Source organism: Podarcis melisellensis, assembly GCF_964234715.1.
Source record: "Podarcis melisellensis genome assembly, chromosome: 4".
Taxonomy (NCBI): Eukaryota; Metazoa; Chordata; class Lepidosauria; order Squamata; family Lacertidae; genus Podarcis; species Podarcis melisellensis.
Genome location: NC_138531.1, coordinates 58,541,791 through 58,566,783, shown reverse-complemented (window position 1 = coordinate 58,566,783; position 24,993 = coordinate 58,541,791). Strand labels below are relative to the sequence as shown.

The following is a 24,993-nucleotide window of genomic DNA, read 5'->3' as shown; positions in this document are numbered from 1 at the left end:
TGTTGGGTAACTAAAATACTCCCCCCAGAAGTGAGTGGCTTCAATTATATTTATTAAAAAGATTCAGAATTGCTTTTCTCCCATGCAGTGTAATTATAAACGACAGAGAACAATCTGCTATAAATGTAGAGCAGCTTTGTAGGCTGTTATGACAACCCAAAGGAAAGGAACTTGCGGGTGGGGGGAAACACCCTCCGTTCCCTTGAAAATTTTCTTTACTATTTTTAAAATGTCAGTAAATTTCTATGAATATAAATGCTTTCCATTTTCATATCTATTTAATGCTGAGCAAGTAAAATCTGCTAAACATGTTTGTCGCAATGCACTGCACAAATTGTCCTCTTTGGATTTGGTCCTATTCTCCCCCACCCCATTCCAAACGCCTATTGAATTCAACTGCTTTAGAGAAATGTATATTTTTATGCAAGAGTAGTGCACGATCAGCGGCTTTTTCCATTGCCCGAGAGATGATTAAAAAGTAGATAGATTTGAATAATAAAATAAAAGGACTGTGCTAAGCTTTTGAGGTTATACCTCAACAGATGACAGGACCTCTTTTTTTGTAACAAGTGAGATGGTTGGCTTCTTTGGTAAAAATTTCTGCTTGCGCTGTATTCATGCCATGCTTTTGCTGAGGGAAGAAAGAACAAGCGAGAAAGCACAGAACATACTATATGCATCACTGGAACTTATTGCTTTATCTTTATTGCATTAGAGTAAATGACCTTTTTTCCCTGCTGCCAAGTCAGTCATCATATTTTAGTTCTGCCCTGAATCCCTTGTCAGGAGCTGAGATCTGAATCTGCAGAAAATAACAAGAACAACCTCGGCAAATGCCTCGCTTTCAATTAGCATACTCAAAATATCACACTGTTCCTTCCTCACAGTTTTGTAAATTCACTTTTACAAGCAACTGGCAGCTTTACAAGTGCTTGAACAAGTTAATTAATCCTATCTATGGGAGAACCCTAGCCACATAGTAGAGTCAGGGTTTTCCCCCTGGCTGGAACTCGTTGGAACACAGGGCGCCATTGCTATTCTAAGAGAACAAGGGAGCTGTTCATGGTGGGTTTTGGAACCTCTTTATCTAGAAAAATAGCACTGAGTATAGTTGCCCACATAACCCTGCCGTATATGGCTACTTGCAGGATCAGTCCACCCACATCACCCTCACTATGCAACAGACAAAGCAACATCTTGGATGTACATTGCGAAGCCATATAAAATTTAATCACATGTGCTAGGAGAATCTCAGCAGTGGTCACTTCATAGCTTTTTGTATAATAATAATAATAATAATAATAATAATAATAATAATAATAATAATAATAATAATATTTTTTTAAAAATTAATAAGCTTTGAGGGAGGGCTGTAGTTCAGTGATAGAGCATCTGCTTTGCATATAGAATGTTCCAGATCCATCCCCAGCATTTCCAGGTGGAGCTGGGAATGTTTCCAGCCTGAAACTGACTGCACACATCACATCAATGTCAACTGCACCCAGGTTGGTTCACTACAGGTGTGTTTACTTTACAAGTGGACTGGTGCAGCATGTGGATTTCCAGCCTAAACAATTTAAAGCAACCCTGCACTGGAGAAAGGACAGAAGTAGTAGAAATAGTTGTAGCTTTGCTCGTTTTTAAAATCAGTATTTTAAAGGCTGGGCCTTTTCAAGGCATGGTTCAAGCATTTGTTCTCCTCCCTCTTGTCACTCTTTATGCGTAATTCACCATAGGTGCTTAGGGATGAATGAATTGAGGACCAGTTACTAATATTCTCACCGGTTGCAGTTTCGATCCCTATATGGGACCGCTGCATATTCCTGCATTGCAGGGGGGATGGACTTGACGATTTTCAGCATCCCTTCCAACTCTACAATTCTCTGATTCTATGATTCACCACCTTCCCAAACCCACAGGAAAAGAGAAGATATAGCTGAATCTTTGAGTCCTGTTTTGTCTGATTTGCTTTTAAAAAACCAGTGTGCTCTTCTGAAGAAGCCTCCCATTTATGGATCTAGGGCTCAGGGTAATTCTTGTGTAAATATACAGAACATAGGCTTGCATTCAAGAAGCTTTGGAAAACATTGCCATATCCATTCCTGTTCCAGCTTGTGGCTTCAGTGGGGATGAACTTGAAAAGCACAACAAGCAGAAAAGAAGGCTACCCTTGGACTTGAATCTGCCATTCTGGTTTTGTAGTAACACAGCTTGTAGCTTTGACTTTTGCTAAGCAAAAAGGAAACCCTTTGTATATTTTTCAAAGACGGAAGCAGTCTGGAAAGGAAGCCTCTTCTGACCTTGCTCTTCAGAGGCAAGAGTGCACGACTGTAGGTGTGGGAAGATAACTTCATAGGAACACGGGGCCTCTGGGGAATTGCAGAGATCATGTTATTTACTTTGATCTGTAACCCCCCCAGAGCGAAAACTCTGCCAAATGTGCCCCAGAGAAGGTGAGGGCGGCTGCTGACCTAGTGCAAAGATTCCATTAGAAAGTAAAATTTCCATCTCTAATTCAGTCCACCACTTAAGGTATAACTACACAGCAGTCCTCAAAGCATCCTCAGTCCTTGCCAAAAGCTGGCTCACACAGGAAACAGAAAAACCCATAAGACCTTTATGAAGCATGTGACCTATGTCACAGGACAAGGTCTTGGCATGGAAGGAGTAGGGGGGTGGCTAGTTCCCCCCACGTTCCATTTCAATCTAATTCTTGCACTTCTTGTTTTCCACTTGTGTATCAAGCTTGGGTCAAGCAACTTGCCATAGCATTCTGCCTGCTATACCTCAGTACAATTTTGCCCGCAGTGCTCTAACATCAGAGGGGTAAACTGAATTGAAAAGATAGGATGAATCTGTGGTAGCTGTTAGCATTCCATTTAATAGATGATTTCAGAATGAAGAACTTTTCAGAGCTGATTGCGGCATTTGCGAATTGGAGTATTTGCACGGCAGCTGCAATTCAGACCACAAGCACCTGCCCTTCTCTATGGTCGCATAATGCACTTTGGAACGTCCTGGAAACTGACAGGTAGCTGGAGCCTTTACTGTGGCCTGGAGCAGAGTGGAGCTTGCATTTTAATAAGGGAAGCAGTGGGACCAGAAAGGAAAGCAAGGCAACCGACGCTGGAGAGAACAGCAGCGTGTTACTTTATCTGGGACTCAGTTTCCAGCTTTCCTCCTCTTTCAGAATGACCCTCTCATTTTTCAGTAGAGTCTTAGCTTAGCTTGCCATACGCTGCCTGCTGCCCTGGCTGATATGAAAAAGCCTGGGATAAGGCATATGTAGGATGCTGAGAGAAAGGAGGTAACAGTTGAGTGTAGTAAGCGGTGCATTCTGGCCAAGCTGTACCCGAGATGAAAATGATCTATCTATATTGGTTGGCTATCAAAGCTTTGGTCACTATAACCTGACTATTCTGAAGCAGTCTGTTGGTGCATTTGCCAGATAGACAAAAGAAGCCAGAATCTGCATGAGTTTTGAAATTTTAACTTGGCTGCTCTTAAGAACATAAAAAGAGCCAGGTGAATCAGGCCAATGGTCCACCTAGTCCAGCACCCTGTTCTCCCAGGATGGTACAAGATTTCCACTCCTGATTTAAAACAAATTGCTCTTGCTATCTTGGGATCCTGTCAGGCACAACACCCTGGCCAGGCAGTGTAGAGAAAGCTTGTTATTTGGAGTGTGTGTGTGCTTCTTTGGGGCTGTTTTTGAGCTAGTTTCCCTTTTTAACATTTAAATGCATGTAGGCACTGGTTTTCTTTAAAAGGAGGGCCTTTTCTTCTTCTTTTTACATTACATTTCTGTGTCTTGAATTTTCCAAGCTATGCATAATCCACATCATTCCTCTGACCCAGGTGTCAGACTTGATGCACAAATAATGTTGGAGGTTCTTCCTGTAAGGGCATTCCAGCACCTGGAAAAGCTATCATGGTAGTGGCATACTGGGCTCTTTATACATCTAAAGCACATTTAAGCCCTGCCCCCAATCCTGGGAACTGTAGCTTGTTAAGGGTGCTGAGAACTGTAGCTCTGCAATGGGTAAACTACAATTCTTTGCATCCATCTAAACCCAGTCTAGTTTATTTCTATCCCCGAGCCAATATTTCACTGTAAATCAGTTTCCATTTATCTCATTTCAGCTTTTACAGTCTTGGACCACTGCAGCTCTTTTCATCCAGGCTTCTTTCTTCTGGATGTAACTAATCAACTGCATTAGCCAGTTTTGCCTATCTGCATTACTGTATTTCCACTTCTCCGCCTAACTTCTTAACCAAACCAAACTTGTGATAATGTTCTGTTTTCCATTATTTGATAAATTTATTTTCTGTCATCCATACATTATTTGTTTCTTTCTCTTTTTAAGTTTTGCTTTCCTGGGTTGGTTTTTCTAAACTTCCTGTGACCTTTAGAGCTTCCTGGTGAGAACAGCTTCTAAAACAATCAAAAAACAAAACGGCAAAGTGGTTGAAACTGTTTCATCCCTTCACATACATCTTATAATTAAAGGAACCACAGCTTCCTTTTGCCTCGCATCTGTGGTGCCAAGGAGCTACAGGGGCAGTGGTCTGCTTGGCACTGCCCCTTTCATAGTCTGGCAACTGAGACAAACCACTAATCGTGCTTTGGGTTGCCCAACAATGAATTGGGCAAAATTCATTGTTATCCAAATTTAGCATGTCCCCATGTAATTTCGAGTTATGAATGAAAATAAAGTCATGTTTCCTTAAAACTCTAACAAAGCGTTTGGAATACTTTCCAAATAGAATATAGAAAAAACTTTATTAATCAGCTTTCAGCCATGTATTTAACTCTTTGCACATTTGCTTAGATTGATTTCAAGTTTACATTCTGGAGGTTGTGCTATATATCAGGGTCTCTCAGCCACCCCAACCAAGCAGCATTATTTCACAGGCATTAATGAAATGAATTATAATTTCTGGTATGTAACCATAGTAGTTATTTGAATATGCTTTCTGTATTTTCTAAGCTTCCCTGAGAGAACCAAGGATGGAAACTCTCTCCACTGCGTGGGCAAATGATCTAAACAAGCCATTTGTGGCTTATCTGCAAATTGTCAGATCTGCACAAAGGACACAGCCAGCAAGCCTTCAGACAGTGAACTTTGAACCTTGGCTGGACCTTGCACTAGTCAGCACAGTAACAGGAAAGCCAGCAGACAGATTTTGAACGGAGGTTAGAAGGCTGCTGTAGGGTTATGAGCAGAGTAACAGCTGCACTTTGCTACATGAACTTTGTACTTAGACACAGGGGTACTTAATCTCTATGACAGAGCTCTTTGTTTCATTACTTATTAACATTCCCTTCCCGAGTAAAGTTCTTTTGGTAATGAACCTTTTTTGAAAGCATGATTTACACAGATGAACAGATATGGACTATTAAAAATAGCGTGAGCAGCTTTACCAGTTTAAATATTATACCTCTGCATGAACCTTGTGGATTTTACTGTTCAAAACCCCTTAAGGCATCCTTTTTGGTAACCATTGCAATGATAATGATATGTTATGACATGCTATTTTCATGGAAAGATTCATACAATAGTTGTAGTCTATCTTCAAAAGGATGGCGAATCGTTCAATAGAATGTTGTCATCATTCTTTACCTCCTGCATTTTCTTTTGTTTTTTAATTAAGAAAGGTGGAAACCAAGAGAATAATTCCTTATTGATTTCTGGGCTCAGTTTAAGCGTTCCTCTTGTGTTGCACATGGTAAAAGACTGTGTATACACATCATTTCCCACATGGTATGTTCAAGAGGAATGTCACATGGGGCAGTACAGTGGTACCTCAGGTTACAAACATCTCAGATTACAAACACTTCAGGTTACAGACTCCGCTATCCCGGAAGTAGTACCTCGGGTTAAGAACTTTACCTCAGGATGAGAACCGAAATCGCGCAGTGGCGGTGCGGAGGCAGTGGGAGGCCCCATTAGCTAAAGTGGTACTTCAGGTTAAGAACAGTTTCAGGTTAAGAACGGACCTCCAGAACGAATTAAGTTGGTAACCAGAGTTACCACTGTAGTAGCCACCAACTTGGATGCATTTAAAAGAGGATTAAAGAAATTCATGGAGGACATGACTACTAATGGCTACTAGTCCTGATGGTTATGCTCTACTTCCACAGTCGAAGGTAGTAATGCTTCTGAATACTAGTTCCAAAAACTGCCGGAGGGGAGAATGCTCAGGTCCTGCTTGCAGGTTTCCCAAAGGCATACTGTGGGAACAGTGTATATATAATCAGCAGATTCAAATGTAAAAACATTAAAAGCAAAGATAAAACTGGGTATTTATTTAGACTTTTTTTTTTTAAAAAAAAAGTCTGAATGGGCTCACATTTTTCTGCAACAAAAGATTATGACCAAACAGTATGTAGGAGGAATAACACCTTAGGAATCAGTGATTTAAAATGTAACGAGAACAAAATAAGAAGGCTATAAACATTGCAATATTTATGGTTATTACCTGGAAAATCTTCAATGAAGAAAATGAATTCCAGATAGTGTTTTGTCTCCATCCCACTCCAGAATGCTCTCTTCCCAGAAACCATTCTTCATTGAAAGAAGTAGTTTGTCATCTTTCTCTCCTCCCTCTATGCTGAAAGCCAAAATCAATTTGTGTTTGTTATTTATCTGAACAGGTGGGAAAATTAGGAAAAGACACCAGTTGGCTGTAGAGAAGGTTTAAAGGCTGGAAAACAGATTTGCTGAAAGTGGAGAGGATATATAACAATGGGTGAGATCCAAAGTTGTATAAGCAGAACTCCAGTCATGCAAAAGTGCTTTCCCCACCCTGCTTCCTTACTGCAATCCCTTGTGCTCCCTGGAAAGTCACTCTGAAGGTCAGAGGATGCTCTGGAATGATATAAGATGTGGCAATGGGTGATGCAGATTCTACCTGGGAAACAGGTATAGTAGGTTGTTCATTTGGTACTATCAGGGACAGAAATCTGGTTCTTTTATTTGGATTGATTTGTCTATGTGCCAGGCCTTAGTCATTCATATATATCATAAAAGGCCCATAATTTGTACCTAATGCTATGATTTGATTAATGTTCAATGCTGGCATAATGCTGACTTATTTGCAATCAGTATAGATTACTGCTGAGGAAAAAGCCTGGTTAGCCTAGTCTTTTCCAAGTAGAAAAGCAAACCAGCCTACCTCAGGTTCAGTGGCTCAGTTCAAACACATTGCTAAACCTTGGATGAGCTTGGTCATGCCTTGGGTTCAAGCTTTCTCTTCTCTCCTCCACATAAAACTGAAGTTTGCATATGACAACTAAAGAAAAGCAGAAGCAGAATGGTTTCTGACCAAGGGAACAAGGCTGGACAAGCCTTGTGTTCACATGCTCCCCCTTCCATCTCCTTTCCCAGAGCAGCCATGAGGAGGAGACTAGAAACACCCACCTCCTCCTTGAAACTAACCACAATTTATTATGTCCAAAGCAAGTACTGTGATTAGTTTAAAAACTATGAGTTTTTAAAACATGGCAAGATCAAAAACCACGGCTTGATATTTGAATTTTTTTCAACAATTCACAGCTTAAATTAAGCACAGATTGTCTGGTGCAGATAGAACAATAAACAATAAGGTAAGTCAAGCGGAGGATGGCCACACCTGGAAAGGAGAGCACTGCTTCCTGAGACCTGTTATTTCAGGGCTGGGGACCTTGTGGCCCTCCAGCAGTTGTTGGGCTCCAAATGCCATCAACCCCAGTAAGCATGGCTAATGTTCAGGGATAATTAGAACTGTAGAACTGTAGTTTTACATCTGGGGGGAGGGTGTCAGAAATTCCATACCCCTAAGATAATTGCTGAAACTGAAAACTGAACCGGCACAGTATTCTGCATGTAAAAGATGTGCTCTCTGAGTGAGCTTTGTTCCAAACACACACACACAGAGACACCCTTTGACTCCACTTATTAATGCATTTAAATAACTTGGCACTTGCATTTGACCGATGTCCTGTGTGAATGATGGTAACAGCGGATACTTACAAAGGGTTAGAAGTGCATTGTATAGCCCAGCTGAGGATGTCACATCACAGTATGTGTCATAAGGAAAGCATACTATGTGAAAAAGGCCTTTGCCACTTCAATGGCAGGCTGAGCGATCAAACACTGTGCATTTAATTATTAGTTAAATGCAAGGCTGAGGATTTCAAATTAAACAAAAGAAGCCATAGGAAGTGTGAGAAGCTGTGACCCTGAAAGTCACTTCTTAGCTCTGTATTCAAAAAGTGGCCTGTTCATAACTTTCTAAACGGCAAAATTATGTTTACATACAAATTGCAGCTTAATTAGTAGAATAGCTGTACACTTCATTTAGTGCCAAAGGAGCAAAGGGTATGGTTAGTAATACAGATTGGAAATTGACAATAAAGCCTCCTAGTTGTGTAGGATAACCAATGCATATGAATATCACTCTCATATTCTTAGATATTAATTTGTCCATGAAAGACAAGGATGAATATATTTTAAAGAAAGGATAGTATATTCATACCAACACACCTTTACAGGGTAAAAAGGATTCAACGTATTTTATTATAATTATTTATTATTACATGGCATCATCATTATGTATAGCTGCATCCTTCTAGATGCAAAATATGTCTTTCTGCATATTAAAGGTTATTTCAGCTTCACACTGAGCACCTCTTCTTTCTCCCCCCAAAAAACTGCCAACACCACACCAAGACATAACACATGTACACTGCTACTGATTTAAAACAACACACATTTGCTACAAGGACCTTATAATCTAAATTCAAATAGAAGATAATTGAGAGAAGAGAGAAAAGGAAGAAGGACAAAGTAACTGGACACATTAAGCTGTTTCCTCTGGAAGTTTGTCATTGTATACCAGTGAGTCTCTAAGGCCACATGACTGCCTTTTTGCTGCTACAGGCTAACAAGACTACTCTTCTGGAATTAACAAATATAGCCATTCATGCATATGTTTTATTCAGCATCAATCCAATTCATATAATCCTGACAAAATGCTGCTTAAAAGCTTTTTAGCATTGGCAGTGTAACTATTTTTAGATCCATTAAACATGATTCAAATTACAAGAAAGGAGGTTCCAACTAAACATGAGTAAGAACTTTCTGACAGTAAGAGCTATTCGACAGTGGAACGGACTCCCTTGGAAGGCGGTGGACTCTCCTTCCTTGGAGGTTTTCAAAGAGAGGTTGGCTGGCCATCTGTCTGAGGTCCCTTCCAACGCTACAGTTCTGTGAAAGTGCAGGCATGTTGATCATGCCATTTCCACGCTTGTGAATAGCGGATTATAATCACAGTGTTAACATCTGAGCATTGTTCTTTCTCTTCACATCGTATTGCCTGTACCAGGCAAAGATATCACAATTCATAATGCTTCTGATGTTGTAGACTGAAATTACAATGGGACGTCAAGGGAATTAGCTCAGCTTGAAGGAAAAGGAATGAAATCCCACCCCCATCCTCTTTCCTTTTTGTGGATAACATAAAGAGGAGAGTCACAGTTTACATCTTAGTGGTTTCAGTAAATTAGAAAAGTCAAACATAACAAGAAGCAATGCAAAATAAAATTCAGCATGCAGAATTTGGCTTCATTGTTACTTAACAGTTATGTCACTGAGAGACCATTTCAAGTCTGTGGCTGCCGAAATCGCAGCCCAACTGATGCACAAGCCATGCATAATGTATTACATAACACTATATATTAAGTCAGCTCTAGAGTGTTAATATGTCATGAAAGTTAATTCAGATATCATACATTATGCAAAAGAGAAAGAGATGTGAAAATAGACCTCCCCCTCCACCGCTATTTTCAAGAGGTGTCAAGCAAGCTATTTCAATGTCTTCCCTTAGGGTCTGACCTAGTAGGATGCAGAAACACTAGTCCGATGCTCTTTGGAATAAAGAAACCTTGCTCAGATCTTGACATTCATACACAGCAAAAGAAGGGCTAAACAATGGCCGAGATCAGAGCACACACTGCCCAGCAAATACGGCTTTAACATAGTTTTAATACCGTAATGAAGTTCTTTCAAACACCAGACCAAATGGTAGTCAGCAGGCCTACATTAGGCGAGTGAAACTGAGATCTCAGGCAGCTGATTTTGGGTGCCATGTTATTGTTACTGCCAGGGTGGGGTGTTTGTGGGCTTTTCATTTTCAGATACCTAAAAAACTTGATTCACCCTGGGTGCTAAACACCTTGACTCTCTCTGTCTGTCTCTCTCTCTCTGTGTAGGGGGATGCCATTTGTTGTTTTGTCTTGGACAGCAAAGCCAAAATTTCTTGGGCTAGCCCTGCATTTAAACAGTGCCACTTCAGAATGCAGGTTGGGATTTAGACAATGTCTCACTAACAACAACAACCCAACATATGGTAAGCTAACATACCAGGGAAAAGCTGTTTATTGGTTTGTTTCATAATATTTATAGACCACTTGATCGTAAAACAAGACCTCAAAGCTAGCCTTTAAGTCTTCTCACTGACACCTAGTTTCTTATGTGTTATAAGAAATTAAATATTTTTGCTGCAATGTTGAAATACCTACGGTGAGCTTGCACCTGTTGTCTGGAGTGGTAACATCTAGCCATAGATTTTCCACCTCGGTTGCTGTTGCTTGTGGGAAGAAGTAGGCCACAGGGAAAGGGGTTTTTGAAGACATATGTTGAACCTTGCCTTTCTGGACATGAGGCAGCCTGTTGCCATCCTCCATACAAAGTAACTGGCTAACCCACAGCAAAAACTATGCAGAAGATAAGCTGGGAAGACATCTCACCAGTAAAAGTTAATTACTTCATTCCATAACTAACTATACACTGATCAATGCCAAATTTATGTTTTATACTTTCTGTGGTAAGTCTTGGCTCACTGTAAAACATGTGGTTTAGAATGTAATACATCTTTCATTCTTGCTGCCATGGCCCAAAACAAAGCAGAGCTTAATTCATCTCCATTACAGCCCTACTGGACCCAATGATCTTACAACATGAAATGCCATTTGGCTGTATAGGTACAAGCATTTGCTTAGCCCTAAAACACAATGCCAAAAATAAAACTGGTATATGTGATTTTGTATCAGTGACAAGGATCAGGCTTACAAGAGAGATGTATTTGAACAAGTGCACCTCAGTGCTTATCAGAATCCTAATGAAGGTTTCTGCCTTTTTTTTTTTTAAAAAAAAGCTCTTGACTTCCATTGCCTTGACTACTGCACGAATGGCAAGACACAGACAAATCATTATGAAGAAGCAGCAGAGCAGAACTTACCAGCAGAGAAAGGGAAGCTATAATTAATCTCATTCGTCTGATAGGCAGGTCACTTTTATTATCCTCCACATATTATATATCAAGCCCACATCTGTCCTCACTGGCTAAAGTGGCAGTAAAGATGTAAACCTTCCAAAATCTGCAATCTTAAAACTGGCAGAGCCAACCTTTCTGTGTTTTTCTGCACATTGAAAATGCACAGTACCCTCTCCCCAATATGGCATTTTCTTTATATGGCAAGCTTGAGGATAAATTGTTGATTTTTTTTGGAAACATGCTATCTGCATAGTTGTTTTTTAGATGTCCAAATCTCCACATCTCTCCAAATCATGCCAGAGGGACCTCGTTTGCTTCATGGTGATTCAGAAAGACCAAACTTTGGTTTAGAAAAGCCACAAAGCTTTCCAAATCAGCCCAGACCAACTCAGAATTTGTCAAAATCTGATGCACACCCCCAGCAAATCATATATAGAGTGAGGCGAAAGAATGAATTAAGTAAACAAGAAACATTGCTGATTACTGGGTGTTCTGAGAAAATGACTCACAATTCAGAGTCTAGCTTTGGAATGAGAAATGGAGAAGTATTGTAGGATTTTGTTCCAAGGATCAAATTTATTTCACCCCAAGCCATCGCCCTGGCAGGGAGCTTTGTTTTGGCATGGGAGAAAAGCTGGCACCTCTCCTTCACCTCTAGTTCAAGTCCTCTGATTGAGTGCTTGCACCACACAGCTGCTTAAATCAGATTCTTACCAGCTATGCGGATTAGTCCAATTAAAGCAGCTTGAGCCACACAATTTATAGTCAGAGGCTGACATTTATCAAGGTGCTCCACTTTTTACACACACACACACACACCCTTAATGTTTACTGGTGCTCTCCAGTTCAATGGAAGTTGACAGAGAAGGCGCTCTGGTAGTCTAGAATAGCCTCGTTGCACCTATTAATTACTGTGTAAGCCTTGACAGCAAGGACTACTGGGTTGCTGCCCATACCCACATTCATTTGCAAGTCACCAATATTCTTCTCTTCCACATGAAACAGGCAGCATGCTAACATGAAATGCATACATGCTATGCAACAGGAAAAAACTGAACTGGATATGATCGCTATGTAATTAATCTCTGCCTGAGTTCTCTATTGTCAGCTTTACAATCAGTCTGGTATTTGTGCCAGGTGACACAGGGGTTGGAAAGAAAAGCAGTTATTCAAACAAGCGAGGGGAACAGGCAGGGAGAGGTGTGGATTTAGAATTCACATTGATAGAATTGATAGGAATCAGTATACATTTCATTCAGTATATTTCATTCAGATGTTAGATGCAGATTGTACAAGATCATGGGAAAGTAATAAGTGTATCCTGCATCCATCCTGAAATCTGTAGTGTCTCCATAAACTTTTCTTTTTCTCCAGCTATAACCTCCTACATTCTGGGAAGCACTAATCCAGTTTGTGTAGCTCACGTTGCCATTGTCGATCACTGACGTTACAAAGTCAGGGCTGACTGCTGCCAGCCACATCTCTGTCCTCAAGAAGTGGTCTCCATCTGCAAATATGATGCATCTGGAAAAAGACATTTCTGAAAACAGCTGTCAATTAGACACCTGGGTGCTGAATTCCAACGATAGAACTGTAGAGTTGGAATGAACCCCAGGAATCACAGCTAGACAATCCCTGACAGGTGGCCACCCAACCTGGACAATAATGACCCATCTGGGAACTTCAAGTGAAGAAGCTTAGGGTCTCTATTTTTGAGTGGTGTTCAGTTGCATGCTGATAACTTCTGTTTGGGCAATTAAAGGTGATTGGGAATTCTTCTGCAAGTAACCCACATCCCCAAAAGATTAGATAAGGAAAATGACATTGTCTAACTCCTTGCCCCTGCTTTATCCTTGAGGGCTGAAAAAGTCCATCAGTCCCAGGTACCTCTGTGTTTTTCACATGCCCCAATGAGTCCTTCACTGCCATTGTGTTCACCTTGCCTGGATGCAGCTTCAGTTTATTCTTCATCCACTTGACCACAGCTGCCATGTACAAGTTCCTAGCAAAGGTTGCTGCTCCCACATAGGTTAAGAATATATCTATATCTATATCATCTATATCTATATCTATAGATATACAGTGGTACCTCGGGTTACATACACTTCAGATTACATACGCTTCAGGCTACAGACTCTGCTAACCCAGAAATAGTGCTTCAGGTTAAGAACTTTGCTTCAGGATGAGAACAGGAATCGTGCTCCGGCAACGCAGTGGCAGAAGGAGGCCCCATTAGCTAAAGTGGTGCTTCAGGTTAAGAACAGTTTCAGGTTAAGTACGGACCTCCGGAACGAATTAAGTACTTAAACCGAGGTACCACTGTATAGATATATATATAGAGATAGATAGATAGAGAGAGAGAGAGAGAGCGCGCGCTATAGTCATTCTACATTACTATCGAGACTTTACCTGCAGCCTCTAGATAATCTGTCCCCCATCTCTGAAGACCAGCACAGAAAAGCTGAAGGGGGTGCTGAATAGTCTCATAGTATGACTTTCTGTATTAATTCTAACAAAGAATTCTTCATTCTGGTTCAACTCTATTTCAAAAAACCAATTGTCATCACAAAAGAGGTAGGACAGCAGGTTTTTTGTTTTGTTTCAGTACGCCCTATAAGTGACTTCTATGAAACTATCTTAGTAAAGTATACTGTTTATAGTCAGTGGGGAGTTGCTCCTTTGATTATGCAAACAGTGTCATATGAGACACATGTATTGGAGCATGCAGTGCTGAGTCCAGCTGAAACCAACATCCTTGGAATATATTGGAGACCTTTGGATCAGCTATCTAGTACTTTTTGCATTTTTAGCTCCTGAATGGCAGAGCAAAAGGATTTCACCAGAACTTTAACTACCAGACACTGATTCAGCCTGTGAGTTTCCCCAACCTTTGACCACCAAGGGAACTATAGGCCAAATAGCTAGATCAGCAAAGGAGCTTAGACGGAGCAGTACAGAATAGATTGTGTAATAAGTCCGAACTCCAGAAATGATACCAGGTCAGATGCTTCTACAACTGACTACATTGCCTCTTCCACACCATGACCATTCATAGTCCACCCCCCCCCCAGGCTGGTAGAGGCTGGACCAACAGTAAGCATCTTATTCACACAGAAAGCCAAATATAAACAGAAAACAATTTATAAATCAAATTTACTGTTACAATATAAAGAAATGTTTGCTTTTAATCTGATGTTAAAATTGTATTAAGTTTGTTTGTCTTCATTTTAGTAAGCCACTTTGGGGGCCATTCTGTTTGAAAAGTGGTTTATGTTTTAAAAAAGGTAAATACACAGACTTTGCAAAGCTGAAGTGACATGCAAGTGCTGTTCAGTAACCTCCATGTGGGACCATAACATTCTCTGTCCAGTGCTAGTGCCCTCTTTGAAATAAATGAAAGCTAATTTGTTAGTAACAGTCCTGTGGCAGCTGCAAAACAAATAAACTTCAGTCTTGGTAGACCACAGAACATAATTAGCACCAAACAAGCTTCAGCCATCCATTTTGCTGAAGGATGAAGGATTTTGTGGGAACAAGCATTTAAAGTTTCAAATCAAAATGGGTGGTGTTGGGGACTTGCCAGTGATTTCCAGTAGTAAATGTGCTTTTGCAAATGACTAATCATACAAAGATGACCCAATACTCTTTTGCATCTTTGGAAGTGGCAAGTACATTAATTCTCTGATTAATGCTCCTTAAGAATGCCCACTTTTAATTTCGTCTAAACTGTAATGCTTTTGCTTTGTCTTTTGCAGGGGAATGTAAAACAAGTATATTTTACAGCCAGTATGTGACTGTTATGTGACATGAAATCGTAAGTCCAAATTTAAGATTCCTCAATTCAAATTTTAGAAATTCAAAAATTAGAGTTTAATGTATTGCATTGCATGGACCCAGTTCTTCATTTTTTCTTTGGCAATGTAGCCAAGTAAGAATATTTTCCATGACTACGGTCTTAATGGTGTGTCCGTAAATGACTGTGGAGGCCAATTCTGAATCCACATGTCCTTCCACGGTGGGGAAATAGGTTTCTGGGTGGGAGTTGATCATGGTGAGGATTTGCCAAACGTGCCTCCCTTTTATCTTGTTTCTCCCTTTCATCCTGAGTTTGTGATTCTTCAATATCCAAGAAGCCTTTGGTAGAGGCTATTCTCCAATTGGAGAGCTTGCAGGTCAATGTTTCCAAATTATCCATGCTTATACTGCTTTTTTTAATATAAAGATTTTAGAGTGTCTTTAAACCTCTTTTGTTGTCCACCGGCAATTCTGTTTCCATTCTTAAGTTGGAAATAGAGTAGTTGCTTTGAAAGATGATAATCAGGTATCTGAACAACACGACCAGTCCAGCAAAGTTGATATGAAGAATCATCGCTTTGACATTGGTGATCTTTGCTTCTTCCAGTACACTGACATTAGTTTGCCTGTCTTCCCAAATGATATGTAAATTTTTTCGGAGACACCGTTGATGGAATCTTTCAAGGAGATGGAGGTGGACATGCTGCTTACAAAAGGTGGAACAGATGCTCTGGAATGAAAAGGATTTTGTACTGCTAGCTTCAAATATACAAACCAAGCATAGGCAGAGACAGTTTAAATACTTCTATAAGTATCAATCCTGTGGCCCACATCAAATCAGCTACGAGGGACAGCCCAACACCTCAGGAGATTTTACCTTTAGCTTACTCAATCCATTTCTGTGTGTTTCTCTATCAGTGCCAAACATGTTCCTTTTGTTCTCTGCACATAAATCTAGCTTGCATCATTCTAGCTGGAGGCTGATGTGGGGAAGGTGTGCCACATTCTCCAAACTTCCGATAGTTTCCCCTACATTCAGAACATTGAGGAGATATATTTTTACAGCCAGATCTCATAAAGAGTTGTTTACTAGCCATTAAAGAATATCAACTCTACCTTATCTTGCCTGACAAATGGTATGGTTAGACCAGTGTCCAACCTTTAAACTTTAAAACTGCCAAATAAAAAAGGATTTTAAAAAAAATATCCATTTTGAGCTGAAACTGACTGTGTCTACCATCAACATTTAACTAAGATTGACAGTACTAAGTCTTGACAGTGGCTCCGAGCCTTTCTTAACTCACCTCCGCTAAGTCCAAAGCCTTCTGATTTTGTGCATGGCACAACCTTTGCAGAATTTACAATGGGGGCAAATTACTTTTACTCTGGGATAAAGTACTTCCCAGCAGTGCCAGAAATAGCCAACAGTTCCTACAGATTCTAATTAATCATTTCTAATGACGGATTGTAAGTAGATTTGTGGTTCCCTCAAACTCAGTGTTGCATCAGCCAAAGGCAAAACATAATGGGCACAGCCTACAGAAAAATAAACATGCTTACTTACTGTTGAAATCAGAGTGAGATAAGTTCTTAAATGTGTGCTTGTTCCATTGATTTTAGCAGAAATTAAATAGACTTTGTACTTTTACTGTAGTCTGTGTATTTGATCCTTCGTGGTAAATATGTATCCAATAAATGTGTATTCAGTCTATTGTCTCTATATGCTTTGTAATAAAGATGTCTGGTAGGCTTGGGGTTCTCTGTATCATGCCTGTTCACCTTGAATCAGTAATTCCTTGCAGTCATAGAGCTCCCAGTTCCCTTCAATGGAGAAGGACGTTTTGAGGGTATCAAGCCAATGCTATGAACCATAACAATCCAGTAGGCCCTGTGAAACTGTGAAACACTGGGAATTGTGAGAAATCCAGTGACAGAACTGCCATTTCATTGGTTAAAACTAAACTGGTCAACATGGTCTATTGAGGTTGAATATTGTTTCACAAAAAGTAAAGAAGATGTGCGTCTCATTTTCACGGGGAGATTTTTTAGGTTTTTGTCAAAAAAATCCAAAGCCCTCTGTGTTCAGACATCTGACTTCATCGCCTCTAAAGCACCGTAGATGCACAGCTCACGCCTCCCTTTCTCTTTCCCATTGCACACTGGCTTCTGCATGGAGATCCTGGTTTACATTTAGCCAGAATTCTAAAGGATCTGATCAGGTGTTAAAAGATGTTAATATGAGGAGAAGCTCTAATTCAAAGTTTGAAGAAATGCAGTACAAATCCTAACCTTTTTCTTTTTCTTGCATTTGTGCCAACAGGTTGTTGAAAGTTTTCCTTTCTTTTTCCTTTTGCTGTAGGCAAGGTTCTCAAGCTGCCCTTGATTTTGGGCTACCAGCCATAAACAGACAAAAGAAACCAGCAATGCATAGTGGTAAACATCATAGCTACACCATTAAGAACAGAATTATCAAATAATAGCATAGTTTATGACTGAAAACCAGAAATAATCTGAGTTTAATTAGTGTTTTTGATAGACCTACGAATTCAGGTACATGACTGGGGCCTATTATTATTAATTTTATAAAGACATTTCTTTCATTATTCTCAGCAGACTATCTTTCAGTTCCATGATGTCTTTACACATGGCTTTCAAAAGAAATGATTCAATCTGCCATTCAACACAGCTTGTCAATGGAAGAAATGCAATTTTTTTTTAAAAAAAGCTTGAAATCACTTGATTAAACAACAATAACACACACACACACCTTATAGCTTTCTGATTCATATGCTCCTTCGTTGTAATTTTTTAGCTTGCGTCAGGCAGCATAATTAAAGAGATGGACAAGCTTCCAGGCTCAACTCAGACTGGGTCCCACCATTCACAGAAAAAGTGGAGACCACTTAAGGAAAAAAAACACCTGAAGAGTTTAACACTTGCTTGTAATTGATGCTCCCTTGTGAGACCCCCAAACCTCCTCACTTGCTGGCTGTACAGAAGGCAGAGCATGAGAATCTTAATCTCAGGGTCATGGGCCCCAGGTTGGGCTAAAGATTCCTGCATCGGGGAAGGGGGTTGGATTGCATGATCTTCATGTTTCCTTCCAACTCTACAATTCTATGATTCTATTTCCACAGCTGCTGAGGCCTCAGTGGCCTGGACGTAGGGAGAAATAGACCTCTTTTGCACTACTTTAGTTTTCTCCATCCTCATCGTTTTGCTCTCTTTCATTCTCTCGAGGCTAGCCAACCCATGGGTAATTCCCCCACTATCCATGCATTTGGTACTGTCATGTATGCCCATAGAACTCTTTCAGGGGGGCAGACCTTGGCCCAGTCAGAATCCTCCCCTGCTTACAAACATATGGATGGAACCAGATGCAGGTGTGGAGGCTGGAGCTACAAGCCCTCACTGCATCTACCTCAGAGTCTATGAATGTGCAATGATGGTTGTGTTTACCCCTATATTCAGTTACTTGAAGCTGGAAGTATGGACTTTCTGCTTTGAAAAATATTCTCTTTGAGTTAGGTCATGCCATGTGCCTGAAAGTTCTGTCTGTGGTGTATGGTCTGTGGTGGCTGTTTCACCTGTGCAAATTATCATTTCATGATGCAGGCATCAGATGACGCATCTATATATGTGAATGCATCCTTACTCTAGAGTAGCTGTAATCCCTTTGAAAGTACCATCTTTAGTGAGACTCACCCTGAAGTAAGCAGACTAGACCTCCAATCAATAATGTTTTTCTAAGAGCTTAAATATTGTTTTATTTTGAAATATTTGGAACTTGTTTTGTTGTAAGCTGCATTGAGCATATTTATATGGGAAAGCAGCATACAAATTTTAATAATAATAACAATAATAAGGCTTGAATAGGGCTACAGCCTCTCTCAAACTGTGTAAAAGCAACGGCTGTTCAGTCTATATTTGTGCCTCACACTTATTTTTCCAGCTACTTTTTAACAGGGAGGAAATATGCTGGCAATATTTGCATGTGAAGTTAATGTTCTAGTCTAGCTATATATGTTTTATACAAAAATCATTATGGAAAGTAATGTTATTCACTAATAAATCATGTCCTCAGTTGGCATCGTTAGCACAGCTACGTGTTGACCATTCATCTTTTATCACTCTGACACAGAAATTAGTAATCAAGCTTTAAAAATTATAACAAGGGTACACTAGGGAAGTACTTCAAAGAAAGCAGCACCAAATGTCTAAGAGCATTTGTGATGCAAAGTAAGATGGCTCTGGTAATATCTGAAATTCTCTGCTGCATCCGAAGCCATTGATGAAACTGTAATGTGGGTAACAGAGAAATAGGGATGCCATTAAGGTTCTAAATAGATGCTCTCAGTAATTGCCCTTCTCTGCCACTGTGGACAATTTTATATATGTTCAATGCTATTAAAAATAAATGCAATAACCGTTCTGCAATCTGTGGGTAGGCTATTGCCCTTGTTACACTGAAGGTACAGTGGTTTGTTCAACTGAGCCATTCCCAAAGTTTAGACTTCACTGGTAGCTGGTCACCAGGACTGACTGAGGACATTTTGCCACTAGAGGCAAAACAAAAAGTACTCCTTTCTGCCTCTTTTGCTGCGCTGTCCCCTCCTTCTTTGCTTCATGCCTGCCACCCATGCACCCACCACCCATGGTCACTAGGTGCATGCACACAGCAGCAGTTGCTCAGTGGAGAGAGAGGTTGTGAAGGTCAACAAGCACAGGGCATGTTCCACAGAGCAGAGGTCAAATTTACCATGCCTCCTGACTCTCAGGAACCTGCCACCCTGAGGCAACTGCCTCACCTTGTCTCATAGGTGGGCTGGCCCTGCTGGTCACCCAACACTCTCTGCTTCCTTACTGCCACTAAATAGGCCAAGTAGGAACAGAAGAAAGGTTTCTCATCCTAAAACAAACTTTCTCTTATGCAGTTGTCTCTAAATGATTACACCAAGTTGTCTCTTGGTTGGCGGTACTAAACTGGTGAATTAAACTGGTGTTTTAAACTGGTGATACAGCATGAAATATCACCATTTACAGAATCAGGGTCAAAACTGCAGTTCAGGGCCAGCAATGGCTCCTTTACAGAAGTTAAAATAGGAAGTAAAGACCACGATGTGCTGTTGTCCAAGCAGAAGAATGGAAACATAAAACCAACATAAGCAAGAAGCTGAGTTAACCTTCAGTATATTTCAATAGCCATGCTTCTTTAAAAAAAATAGGTAGGAAAGATAAGACATGCATGCTTGAGGCTGAAGAAAAGACTGTTTGTACCTAGCACATTGGAGGAATTGTTCAAGAACAGTTCAGCCATGTCAAAATATGACCCTGTAAAGCTGCCAAGGGTCACACAGTCCTCTAATCATCTGCTGAGTTAGTGCTAGACATAGAGGTTGAAGCCACTGGTGAGTTGCTTTAACTTAATGCACCTTGCTGTTTTACAAGACTTTGCAGAAAGTTTTATCCTCCCAGCTCAAGAAGAAGGAAGCTGTCCAGTGGGAGTTAGATAAGCGTTTTTCCATGGGCTCAATCAGACATTTGATAACTCCACCAGAGTCAGCACAAATCTGATGCATTGTGGCATCCTCAAAGCACGTGCTATGTGATATATTTTGGTCTGCTGTTCTCATGTAGAATGGATACCCACATATAGGCATGTGCTAAAATATCTGGATTTCTTTGTATCTTTGGTCTGAAAACAACAATCTAAAATCCATATACAAAAAGGCATCTCCAGTAAACACAAACTATATAAAGATAATGTAGTCTGATACAATATTTCATGGAAATGTGACGTTGAAATGTTGGGACTTGTTTCTCAGTAAATAAATGTATAAGAGAGATTTAGCTGTAAATTTGTCACTAGTTCTTTCACTGAACATATCTTGGCTGTGAGTCCTGAACATCTGGCTCCCTGCCTTGAAGGACCTTTTCCACCTGGCCTGGGAGGGTGGGGCCTCATTGATTCCAGCTCCAAAAGCTGAGGCTGCTGAACACTCTTGGCTGGGACATTGTTGAAGGGGGTTATTGTGGTTATCTATATTATTTTTTATATTTTAGATCTTATTATGATTTATGTGGAAATTGTTCAATTTGGTTGTTCACTTTTTGATGTTTTATTTATTGCTTGACTACTTTTGTTATGGGGACGTGGGTGGCTATGTGGGTTAAACCATAGAGCCTAGGACTTGCCGATCAGAAGGTTGGAGGTTCAAATCCCAGCGACAGGGTGAGCTCCCATTGCTGGGTCCCTGCTCCTGCCAACCTAGCAGTTCGAAAGCATGTCAAGTGCAAGTAGATAAATAGGTGCCGCTCCGGCGGGAAGGTAAATGGTGTTTCCGTGCGCTGCTCTGGTTCGCCAGAAGCGGCTTAGTCATGCTGGCCACATGACCGGAAGCTGTCTGCAGACAAACGCTTGCTCCCTCGGCCAATAAAGCGAGATGAGCACCGCAACCCCAGAGTCGGTCACGACTGGATCTAATGGTCAGGGGTCCCTTTACCTATACCTTTACTTTTGTTATGTTATGTTTGTAATTATGTATCCCCCCCATATTGTAAGCTGCCTTGAGCATGGTTTTAAATATGGAAAGGTGGCATACAAATAAAATGTACATGTGTAGGCTTAAGATCATATAATTGTTTCTCTATTGTAAAAATGACTACTAGCCACAATGGCTATGTTCTACTTTCACTGTTGAAGGCATTCCAGCTCTGCATACCAGTTGCTGGGAATCACAAAAAGGGAGAGTACTATTGTTCTCAGGTCCTGCTTTTGAACTTCCTATAAGCTCCTGGTCTAGATGAGCCTTTGGTCTGGGACTTCCGGTCGGCGCCAGCGTTAATGGCGGTCCTTGCTTCAAGCTCTGAAGCAGGACTGCTCCGTAAGTTCGGGTCTGTCCCGCTACGGCGAGCGGGGGACCCCTAAAATCACAGGCGCTGAAGCCTGTGGACAAGGAGATTCGGTGGGCACCTTTGCGCCCCCCGGTATCGTGAAAGAGCCTTTTTAAAGGCTCCGGAACGGCACCGGGTGTGAGCGCGGTGCTGAGGATCGTAACCCAGCTTGCGGAGCGAAGCCGCGTCGCCATTAACGGAGAGCGCCGATTCCTTCCTGAAACGACTAATTGGCAACAACAACCCGTGAGTAAGAACGGCAAATATAAAGTTAACGGACTCAGTAAATTAAGAAGATTTGGCTGAAAACGGGAAGGCGAAAAAGTAAGGAAGTCAGCCTCCCGGAACTGCACGACTTAAGTAGCAATGAAAGGAACTAGCTATATTTAAAAGGAACCCTTATTTTGAAAACTGTTAAGCCTGACATCTGAGGTGATCTCCCCCCCTTTTTTTTGAGCGGGAGAGGGGGGGAAGAAGATTGACTGAATTTAACCTGCTAACTGAAGAGAGTTTAGAAAGGAAAACTCTCCGCTGTCGATACCCCTGGCCGGGCTGCCTGAGAGGTGAGCGCCTGGAGAGAACTGTCAAAAGAAAGCGGCGCTACAAAGTAAGATCTCTTTTGAAACAAAAGTATAGGGACTTTAGAGGGCAAAATTTGTAACTTTTCAGTAGTAACAAAGTAAGACTGTTGGATAAACTTTTTCTTTTGGGACTTTGCATGGCTTTTGGCTCCCCTGTCTCTTTGTTACAGTCATTTGGATACAACTTCTCCCTCTAGAGGACTAAAACAGAAAATCAAGGCAGGAAAGTGGGACTTTCCATTTACAACTTTCCTGTGTGAATGACCTTGAGATGAGCACTCCACTGGAAGAGATATCAACAAGAAGCAAAACAAAACAAGCTCAAAAGCAAGCTCAAAAAAGAGGCTCTTTAACAGGAGCTACAGCTGCACAGGAAAAAGGCACATCGGCATCAATGGATTCTATGACACAGGCTCTGCTCAGAATAAATCAATCCTTAGAAGCACTTACCAAGCAATCAACAGAGAACTCTAAGAAACTGACGGAGCTGACAACAAGACTTGACCTGAACACAACGGCAATATCTTCAAATACTGACTCTATTAACCGTTTAATTCAGGAAAGTACTGAGACAAGGAGAATAGCTGAGACCGCTAGGAGCACTGCCGAGGAAACCAGGGGAAAATTTGCACCTATTGCAAAGAAAGTACATGAACACGATGCTACTTTGGCACTTTTGGAATTGGAGAGAAAAAGTAAGAATCTGAAATTAAGATTGGTACCAGAGGAGGAAGAGGACAACCTTGGGGAATTTCTCACAGACAAATTCCAAGAATTCTGGACGGATGAGTTGGAAGGAGAGGAAGATGAATTTGCAATAACCACAGCCTTCCGGATTGGCAGGAAACAAGGCAAGAAACCAAGGGACTGTTTAATCACGTTGAGATCCAAAGAAGAAAGGGATAAATTATTGAACCTTCACTTCCAGAAGGCTTTGATCATCAAAAATTCCCAAATACAGATCTTCAAAGATATCCCTAAACACTTTTTGGAAGTTAGGGCCCAATTTAAAGATCTAGTGGACCTACTGAAAGCAAATAACATCCGATTCAGGTGGGAGTTCCCACAGGGGTTGTCCTTTAACTTCAAAGGTAAGAAAATTAAAATCAAAACAATCCATGAGAAAGATCAATTCCTCGAAAGAAACGCTGAGGATTTCCAAAAAGGAACCGTGACTGAGAGGGAGGTATTGGATATAACAAACTTATCATTTGGCCTGACCCCAGCACCGACAGACGAGGAGCAAGCACTTGGAGCAGTCGGTGGAAAAGAAGCCCAGTAACAAAATGTCTCTGCAACTTCTGAGTTGGAATTGTAATGGTCTGAACCACCCCCGAAAAAGAGGTCAAGTATTTCACATATTAAAGAAAGAACATCTAGATGTAATATGTCTGCAAGAAACCCACATTGCCAGGATACATAGAAAATTACTGATAAACAAGAGATTAGGATTGGAATTCATTTCGTCAGACAAAGTTAAGAAAAGAGGGGTAGTGATGTATGTTAAAGAAAGATTAGAACCAAAAATGATCTTTAAGGATGAACAAGGAAGATATCTGGCAGTGGAAATTCAAATACATGGAGAAAAGATCTTGATTGTAGGAGTTTATGCACCTAACGAGGGGAAGGCAGAGTTCTTTAAGAAGTTGCATGAGACTTTAATGGACTATATGGACTTTAAAATCATAATGATGGGCGATATGAACGGAGTCGTCTCCACAAACATGGACAAAGCGCAAAGACAAATAATTTCTAAAGATGGGAGATTACCAAAGACCTTTTTCGAGCTGACTGATACCATGGACTTGATTGATATTTGGAGAACAAGGAATCCCCTGGAAAGAGAGGGGACCTTCTTCTCTGAAGCAAAGATGACCTGGACCAGGATTGACCAAATCTGGATCTCTAGCAATCTGGCACCAAGGGTTAAAAAGACAGAAATCTGCCCAAAAACCTGCTCCGATCATAACGCAATAAGGATGGACATGAAACTGACAACAGCTGGAAACTTCAGATGGAGAATGAATGACACCCTATTTGGAGATGATGCTATTTACAAAAAGGCCCAAAAGACATTGAAAGACTACTTCGAGGTGAATTTAAGATCAGATGTGGAAAGAAGAATAGTGTGGGATGCTAGCAAGGCCGTGATGCGTGGTTTCCTAATCCAACAAAATTCTATAAAAAGGAAAAAACAGAATGAGAGAAAAGAAAAAATTTGGGAACAGATGAAAGAAGGAGAAAAGAAATTGAGATCTAAACCCAAGTCTCAAGAGATTTTAAGAGAAATAAAGTATCAACAAACCCAGTATATGGAACTGATAAATCAAGAAATAGAATGGAAAATAAAACAAATGAGGCAAAAGACTTTTGAGTCAGCAGATAAATGTGGGAAACTGCTGTC

At 40.7% G+C, this 24,993-nt stretch overlaps 1 long non-coding RNA gene across 2 annotated transcripts in view; it reads right to left on the bottom strand.

Moving 5' to 3' along the window:
- Positions 1 to 683: 683 nt before the first annotated feature.
- The window catches only part of LOC309368659, a 34,614-nt gene continuing 10,304 nt past the window's right edge, over positions 684 to 24,993 (bottom strand). The window contains exons 2-4 of one of the 2 annotated variants that reach the window (XR_014167843.1): positions 7,180 to 7,296; positions 6,484 to 6,615; positions 684 to 802 (exon numbers count right to left, since the gene is read on the bottom strand). This is a non-coding gene — a long non-coding RNA (uncharacterized lncRNA). The remainder of the gene's footprint in view (positions 803 to 6,483; positions 6,616 to 7,179; positions 7,297 to 24,993) is intronic. The other variant, XR_014167842.1, reaches the window with a different exon arrangement.